The sequence below is a fragment of the Elephantulus edwardii genome, unplaced genomic scaffold (genome assembly GCF_000299155.1).
Source record: "Elephantulus edwardii isolate Elephantulus edwardi_28Jun2011 unplaced genomic scaffold, EleEdw1.0 scaffold00223, whole genome shotgun sequence".
NCBI lineage: Eukaryota > Metazoa > Chordata > Mammalia > Macroscelidea > Macroscelididae > Elephantulus > Elephantulus edwardii.
The window spans coordinates 3,936,749-3,946,264 of record NW_006399973.1 but is presented as its reverse complement, the minus strand read 5'-3'; the positions used below and the strand labels follow the sequence as shown (position 1 = coordinate 3,946,264).

General features: G+C 40.2%; 1 pseudogene; it reads right to left on the bottom strand.

The window, feature by feature from the left end:
- Positions 1-444: 444 nt before the first annotated feature.
- Positions 445-9,516, bottom strand: part of LOC102870751 — a 56,598-nt pseudogene continuing 47,526 nt past the window's right edge.

Below are 9,516 nucleotides of genomic sequence, written 5' to 3'. Positions count from 1 at the left end.
AAAGTCTTGAAGAGGGTGACTGTGTCCCTATCCACGAGTTCACCTTCCCTGATCTGTTTGCCAGGGACTTTGGGAAAGAGATCTTCCTTCCTCCTAAATTCCTAGAGCCACTGTCCTCCTGTCAGCATAACAGTGGCCTCATCACTTCTCAGCCTTTTGCCTGAGATCAAGTGTAGATTAGCAGGAGCCCAGACAATGGAGTAGATTCAGAGGCCTGGACATTGGACAGCTAGGTATAGCCAGGGCAGGCTGGCAGCTTGAAGACTCAATTTTCCGTCAGGGGAAATTGTGTCTGGAGATTCCAAACCTAATGGATGCCCATGGAGATGAGCCAGGAGTTCTGATCCTCATTCAGACTCTGACCATTTAGTTTGATTGAGACAGGTCACAGAAAGGGAAGAGGGTGCGCTGTGGCCTGCATGGCACAGACTCTAGGGCCCTCACTCATTCTTCTGGGTCCTTTACATCTGCCTCCTCTTTCTCCTCCTTTGCTTCATCCTCTTCCTCCTCATCATTGTTTGAGTCCTAATACAGGGTGATGCTGGCCCACACATGGAGATTCTGAAGTAAAATCTCCCATCCTTGTGTCAAAAATGAGAGACTTAGGCCAGAAGAGCCTGACTGGGTGATGGAAGGTGGAGTTGGCTTTGATGACCTCGATAGCTGTGGTCAATCTAGGGGCCTGTTTTGGGGGTCATTTGTGGACAGACAAGGCCTCTGAAAGGTAACTCCTTTTCCACTCCTGAGAACTTCTTGTCCATAGTGAGGGGGCCAAGGGAATGTAAGGAGGTGCCGGGCTGGGGCTTCAGCTAGGATCGGGGACAAGGTGGCAGAACCGGCATGTCCATCCTCAGGTTGTTAACCGGGTGGGCTGGGGCATCCTATTTCTCAGAACTTCTTCCATTCCCAATTTTCTTTAATATATTACAAAAAAATGCTGCAATGCATACTTCTGTAATTCTTTTAACAGAACAAATGACATTATTTTATTACTTCAAGTAACGCCGTTGCTTATTTAACTTTCTGACTTTGTGCTTGTGCCTTCAACACTCTCACAACCATTTTCTGCTCCTCAGTAAGGACAGCACGCTCAATCCTGTCACAGATGCACTTAGCACAGGTGGAGCCACCATGCACTCTGCTGACATGGTTTTTGTTTTTGACAACTTCATGAAAACTTCAGATCTCGCAGCACAAACCTCTCTTAGTCGGCCTGGGCACACACGCCACATGCTTTCCCAGCCTTCTTGGTATAAAGGTAAACAACTCTATTACCAGGGGTTCGAGACAGCCTAGTTTTGTTCGAGGCTGTATTGTAGATCAGACGCCGGACCATTTTGAATGTCTCTACACAGTGTCTTTGGAAGAAGAAACTACTTTTATGATTCTGTAGAATCCTTTCTACCTAATGTCATCAAGTCAGAACCAACTCTTGGCTGACCTTCCAGTGGGTTTTCAGAAGTTCACATGGGAGGGGCTTACCCATTTTTCTCTCATGGAGTATTTTGTGGATGCGATCCACCTCCTTTGGGTTGACAATGGAGCTCTTACCCCCCAGACTACCAGAGCTTCCTTTCTGTAGAATTGTTGTTAGGTGTCATCAAGAATCCTACAATTCATAGCAACCCTATGAACGTGTAGAATAGTATTCCAGAACGACTGAGTCAGATAGCATAAACATTTAAAACTTGCATCAGTTTGCCCTGTATGACTGCTGGCCAGTTTACACTCACAATGTAGAAAGGAGCTCTGAACTTTATACAAATGCACTTAAAAGAAAAACAAACTGATTGCAGTGGAGTGATAATCAACTCATAACTGACCCTCCAGTGTGTTTCCAAGGCTGTCACTCACACGGGAGAAAATTGCCACCTTTCTCCTGTGGAGCCACTGGTGGATTTGAGCTAACAGAGAATTTCACCCGTTGGGTTAGTGGCTCAAAAGCAACAAAACTCCCTACAGACTGGGCCACCCAGGGCTTTCTACCAGATGTACCTCTCAATTTCAAGCAACTATGAGACTAATGGGATGATAATTCTGCTATCTGATCTGGTTAGGTTGTACATTCCAGCCACACAGAGTTAGTAGCTGAAAACCATTGTTAATAGAAAGTAAGTCATAGGTAGCAAGAACAGATTACTTATCGATAATAATGGACCAAAACAGATTTGACGTGATCTAGACACCTCTGCTCCTAGAGCCCTGCCCAGCATTATAGGAAAGGAAGTAACTTATGTTTAAATCGTTTAAATAAAAAGTAATTCCCAAGTTGTTGTTGTTGCTGTATACCGTCAAGTCAGAACCAACTCATAGCTGACCCTCGAGCAGCTTTTCAGAAGCTGTTAATTTCACAGAAGGAGATTGTTCATCTTTCTCCCATGGGACAGCTGGTGGATTCAAACCACATGCCTTTGGGTTAGCAGCACAACTCCTCACCGCTAGTCCACCAGAGCTTTGTGTCCATTGCTTATGTTCATTTCTCTCTTACTAGGCAGATAGACCATGGACCAAGAGTTAGCAGGGGCCTCTTTCTCTCTTTCAGGTGATGTGTCAGCAACTCAGGGCAGATGCATCATGGCTGTGTTTGGCCTTTTTCTATCTGCAGTCAGTCTGGCCCTCTGCACTTGCTAGTCCAACTCTCAGTCAACAGCTTTGACAGAACCTGGACCAGTGCCAGGGTGGGGCCAGCAACATGACAACATTCAAAGCAAAACTTTTCTGGTCAGCCCCTGTGGCTTATGCCCAAGCCTGTGCTCCACTAGCCACCTCCTACAGACAAGTGTTTAGCTCTTTAAACAGTCCGCTCACTGAGGTGCAGGGTTCTGCTCCATGGGCTAACTGGCTTCCCACTGCTGTCTTCTCTGCTGGTCAACGCTGCCCACTGCTGCTTTCTGCTAGTCTCCTGTTTCCCCCACTCAGGTTGCGGCCCCTCTGCCTCTGCTGCTTTACTCTGCTGTGCGTGTTGGCATTTCTATTGGTCATCGTTGTTATCAGCTCAGTGAGTGCTACAGCTCAATGTGACAGCCCTTCGGTGCATTACAGCTCTTCCAGAAGGTTCTTGGCACAGAACCTCAAGTCAAAAGGACAGGCTTCTCTCTTGACCTTTGTTGATTATGAAACACCAAAATCTCTATAAAATTTACTGCATACACAAGGAAAAAGTCTTGCAAATCACCAAGTGTTATTTTCACAAACCAATGAATCCCCCTAGGCAGATTGTAAATGGACAAGTCCTGCTAAGTGGGCAGTCCTCTTATGGGGATAAAAAATCGACCAATCCCTGCAAGTCACATATGTAGACAGAAAACTGACCAATCCCCCCCGTGGACTACTTCTTTTATTTTTCTTCTTGTGTACCCTAGAGTTGGATCCAACTGGCACAGGGGGAGATTGCCCTTCCTTCTCCAGGGGAGCATCTAATGGATTCGAACTTCATGGCTTCAGGACTGCAGCACAGCTTCTCGCTGCTAAGCCACCGGAGCTCCCCTTTAGACCACTTCTGTGGATGGTGAGTCGACCAATACTATGCAAAACTGCAGCCTGACCAATGAAGCTAACAGAAATGAAAACAAGTCCACAAGAGCCAAAGTACAACTTTGAGTATATCACTTGAATTCAGAGACTATCTCAAGAATATATTTGCATTCAACACTAATGACTAAAGATGAGTTTAAGATATTACTAAGGACATAATATATGAAGTAAGCAAAAGGTCATTAAACAATCAGGAAAGAAGGAGAATACCAAGATAAGCACAGACAAAGAAGCAATCATTTGATTCTTTCACCATACCTTTTCAGTTGATATGCTGAGTAAAAGATCTGAAAACCCTGACGATATGAAGAATGCAGCACCAGAATTGAAGGAAGATGTATTACCAACTCCCAGTGTGCAAATCACACAGCCTTGTGTGCTGAAGTGAAGAGGGCTTGCAACACTTACTGATGAGGATCCAACAGCCGTCAATATGGATTATACTTCAATATAAAGAAAATAAAAATCTCACAATTAGACTAGTAAACAGCATCACGGTAAGTGGAGGAAATACTGATGTGTGAGAATTCATTTTGCTTGCAGCTGCAATCATCTACCAAGGAAGCAGCAATCAAGAAATCAAATGCTATAGTGTTGTAGAAATAGAAGGAAGACTAGAAAAACATGTGTGGGGGCCCGGAGCGAGGGGTGGGGACAAAGGGGTCAGGGTTAGGTAGGTGGGAAATCACAGGGTTGGGCAATTTGGTAGGTGGAGGGAGGGGGTAAAGGAAATGGGAAAGATCCAGCAGGGACATGAAAAGATGTGGTAATGGTGGGAATAGTCCAATGGTGATTAATTTTATAAAGCATAATGTATGACTGATATCCAAGAAGATATATGCACACCCATGTTTATTGTGGCTTTGTTCACAAAAGCAAGGAGTTGGAAACAACCTAAGTGCCCATCAACAAACGAATGGATAGAGAAGCTGTGGTATATTCACACAATGGAATGCTATGCTGCATTGAAAAACAAGGAACTCATGCAATATTATTCAAAATGGGTGACTCTGGAGGACATTATGCTGAGTGAAGTATCTCAGTCACAAAAGGACAAATACTGCCTGGTGCCACTGTTGTAAAACAGGACTGACCTTGGAGTTGGGGAGAGACTGAGAAAGACAGGTTCAACAATGTATATTGCACTGAAAGAGATGAAGGAGAAAACTGTTTAAAAGGGATATGTGATTAGGTATTTTTGTCATGACAGGCGTCTAGAGCGAAGGCTACATGGTGGAGTGGACCTGGGGGAGGGTTTGTAAAACAGTGAAAGAATTTTTCTTTTACTTTTCCAAGAAGGTAGTGTACTAGGGGGGAGGGTTCGGAGGGGAGAAATGTGCAACAATGAATGAATAGAAATCCAAAGTCTCTGTAAATCTTTACTGAAATTAATAATAAAGTTAAAGAAATGTTAAAAAAAGCACAATGTATGAGGATTATTGCATGAAACATCATGTTAATGAAGCAAAGTGGGGGGCAATATGCATAATTTAAAAAAATTTTAAAAGAGAAGATTGTACCTTGAGTATTGTATTTAGTTTATTTCTGCATACATTAAGAGTGATATTGAGTAAGATGGATGTCCACAGTGTTAAGTGAAAAAATGTCCAATGATAGTAAATATCAGGGGGAAAATACCAACAACAGCCCATGCATTTCTAAATATTGGCTTTGTCATATTACATGCTGCAAAACTGTTAAAAAAACAAACATGTTACTTTGAACACTAAACTGCTCCTCACTCCAGCCAGGGTATTTTCAATCATATGTTATCAGGACGTGCCAGTCCTTGGAAAATTAAAGACATTCTGCTGGGAAAGTAGAAGGTCAGCAAAACAGAGGAAGACCCTAAACAAAATAGATTAACACAGTAACTGTATCAGTGAGCTTGAGCATGACACAGGAGAGGCCAAGGGTATGAGAGAGTTGCTATGAGTTGTAGTTGATGACACTTAACAACAAGAAATTATACATACGAAAGCTGAGCAATGAATAAAAAAGAATGAAGAAGTATTGATGCTTTTGAATCATGGCACTGGTGAAAAATATTAAATATAATATGGAGTGCCAAAAGAATGAACAAATCTGTCTCAGATGAAGTTCAGCTAGATTGTTCCTTACAGCCAAGGATGGCAAGACCAGACTGTATTTTGTTCCATTGTACACACGATCACTAAGAATTGAAACTCTTTGATAGCATCTAATAATAACAACTAACTCAGGATCAGAGAAGCCACATAAGGAAACTCCGTTGCATTATAACTCCTTCTATCTATTCTGGAGCTCAGGTTTTTGTTTGCTTTTTAAAGTACTGTGGTTCTTTTTGTCTCAGGTAATATTCATATCTTTAAAGTTGTTATTGTTAGCCAACTCATAGCCGACCCTCTAGAAGGTTTTCAAAGGCAGTGAATCACTTAGGAAGATATTGTCAGGGGAGCTCTGGTGGTCTAGTGGCAAGGAGCTGCAACTACAATCCCAGAGTTGCACGGTTTGAATCCACCAGATGCTCTGCCGGGGAAGGAGGGACAATCTCCTCCTGTACCAGTCAGATCTGATTTGATGGTACACTCACACAAAAATAATAAAATTTTTTTTAAAAAAGGAAGATATTGTCCATCTTTTCTCATGGAACGATGGGTGGATTTGAACTTCCTGCCTTTGAATTAGCAGAGCAGCTCCTTACCACTAGGCCACTAGAGTTCACTGCTGCCAGTCTTTTTTAATATTGCTATTTTAAAGCTCAAAAGTAATAGGTAATTTTGGTTTTGCTGTGAATTTTGTTATTAATTAGATTTAATATAGGCACATATAGGCACATGGACATTTATGTCATGTCCTTTTGCATTTCTTCCCTGAAATTTACCCTCTTAGTTATTAGGCCTTTCTTTTTTCTTTTTTTAAATTATTTTATATTGGTTTGCATACAAAATTCATATGCCTTGTGTTTCATTCATATACAATGTGTGTCACACATCCTTTCATTCACATTGTGTTTCATATGGTCATTCCCATTGTGTCTTATAAAATAGTGATTACAATTGATCTATGTCCACTATTCCTAGTCTTTTGAGATTCCCTTTAGATCTTCCCTAATCCCTTCACCTCCTCCATTTGCCCATTAAACTTTGTGACCTTGTGTTTTCTCCACTCTCCATCCTCTCTCTTCCCCTTCCCCTTTCTGCTTTTGACATTTATACAGATCGTACTAGTTATCCTTCTACTTTGACAAGAATGGTCTTATACAATATTTGTCCTTATGAGACTGAGTTAGTTCATTCAGCATAATACTGTCTAGCCTCTATGATTTATATAAGTTTTTTTTAAAATCGTTGCTCATGAGTGTGGCATAGTATTCCATTGTGTGAATTTACCACAATTTCTCGATCTATTCCTTCGTTGATGGGGATTTGAGCTGTTTCCATGTTCTTACTACTGTGAACATTGGTGTACAAATCTCCCTTTGTGTCACAGTTCCATTTTCCTCGGGGTATATTTCTAGGAATAACTGGGCCATGTGACATTTTTCTGTGTTCAGCTTTTTGAGGAAAGGCCAAACTTCCTTCCAGAGTGGTTGTACTATCTTACAGTCCAACACCAACAGTGTGTAAGAGTTTCTATCTCTCCATATCCTCTCCAACATTTATTACTTGCTGTCCTGTTAAATTTGCCACTGCTACTGGGGTGAGATGGTACCTCACTGTGGTTTTGATTTGCATCTCTCTTATTGTCAGTGATTTTGAGCATTTCTCCTTGCATCTCTCTTATTGTCAGTGATTTTGAGCATTTCTCCATCTATCTGTTGGCCATTCCTCTGCGAAAAGTCTTTCCATGCCTTTTGCCCATTCTGTAATTGTGTTATCAGTCTTTTTCTTGTGGAAGCCAAATAGGATCCTATGAACTTTTGTGATGAGACCCTTGTCTGAAATGTCATTGCCGAATTTTTCTCCCCAGTTCATAGGTTTTCTTTTCACCCTATTGGGAAAAGGTTTCAATGCATGTTGTTGTTGTTGTTATGTGCCATCGAGTCACTGGCAACTCATAGCGACCCTATGTACAAGAGCCCTAAACACCATTCTATCCTGTGCCAACCTCACCATCTCAAACATGCTCATTCTCACAGAATCAATCCATCTCATCAAGGGTCTTCCTCTCCTGCGCCGTCCCTCCACTCTGCCAAACATGATGTCCCTCTCCAATGCATACCGAGACTTAATCTTTAGAAGGTCCCATTCATCAATATGATCCTCTCCTGGTTGTACATGTTCCTTTTTCTTTCATTGATTTATGGAAGTTTTATATTTTATATAAAATATTTATATTTTGGATATCTATTTTTCTATTCTATGTGTTACAGTCATAGTTTTCTGGGCTTTCTTTTTTCTTTTCAAAAATAACTTTTTATTTTGAAATAGTGTAAGATACACAAGAAGTTGAAAAATAGTCCAGAGAGTTCCTGTGTAATCCTTCACTCAGGTTTACCCAATAATCTTATCTTACAAAACCATAGCACGTTGTCAAAATCAGGAAATTCACATTGGTACAATACTTTGAATTAAGAACCTTTTTTGCATTTTATCAGTTTTTGCACTCACTCTATCTTCCTATTTATGTTTATTTAGATTTGAGTCTTCTCTAAATCAATATACAGAATTGTTCTATAAGCACAAAGTGACTTATATATGCTCTTTCTTAAGCCTATAGCCTAACACCACCTTACAACCTGTCTCATTGACTATAATCTTGTTCCTGAGAGAATGTCTGTATATGAAATGGTAACATATTTAACAGTGAGTCTGGCTTCATTTCACTCAGCATAATGCCCTTGACATTGATCCAAACTGCTGAGTGTGTCAATAGTTGGTTCCTTTTTATGTATGCATAATAGTCCACTCTATAGACATTCCATCACTCATTCAATCACTTGTTTCAAAACACCTGGTTATTTTCCATTTAAGGCTATTGCAAATAAATTGGTTATAAATATTCATATATAAGTTTTTTGTGAGCATATATATATTTTATTTGAACTAACACTATATTTTATTGAAAATTGGGATTTTTTTAAAAAATAAAATATTTATTATGTACTGGTTTACTTAAAAGCTTACATACATTGTTTTTCATGCTAGATCTTTTCCATTTCTTTTACCCATCCCTCCCTCCACCCATCACATTTTGTGACTCTATGATTAACACACCACCTCCTGCCCATTCTTACTCCTCTGCTCCCACCCTTCCTCCTTGGATCTTCATACATATTCTACAATAATGGTCTCATACAGTATTTTTCCTTATTGGACTGAGTGAGTGCACTTAACATAATGCTCTCCAGTCCCTCCAAGTTAGGTAGTGATTTACAAAATCATTGCTCCTGCCTGCTGTGTAGTATTCCATTATGTGAATGTACCATAATTTGTGCATATATTTCTATTTTTGCAGGATAAATAACCAAGAGTGTAATTACTAGGTTATCTTTAAATTTATCTTATTTTTACATTTTGGAATAATATTAAATTTATAGAAAAGCTTCAAATTATGTTACAGAGAGTTCTTGATATCTTGCCTTTAGCTTTAATTTTTTTTTTATTAGTGGGAAGGCACATTAGTTTTCAAAATATCACCTGGGAGAATATATTCATCTGTGTAAAAGGGCTATTTGGAGAGTAGATTTTAGTATTGCCCACTTTTGGAGAAATTGGCAGAGAAGAATAGGGTCAAATCCCTTTTATTTAGATTGTTGTTATATTGTGCTGTAGAGAACAGATTGCCACACGAATTAAGCTGAGTAAATTTTTGTGAGATCTGCTTGCTTTTATTAGCAAGCTCTTATTTTTCTTTTAACATTGAAGATGTTTTATTTTCAGGGTTTTCCCCCCCCATTGTTGAACTTTTTCTTCTCCCCTCCCCCCCAGTCCAGCCCTCAATGGACTCCTTGTTCCAGATTGTTGTCATACATTTAATGCCTAATCATATATTCCTTAG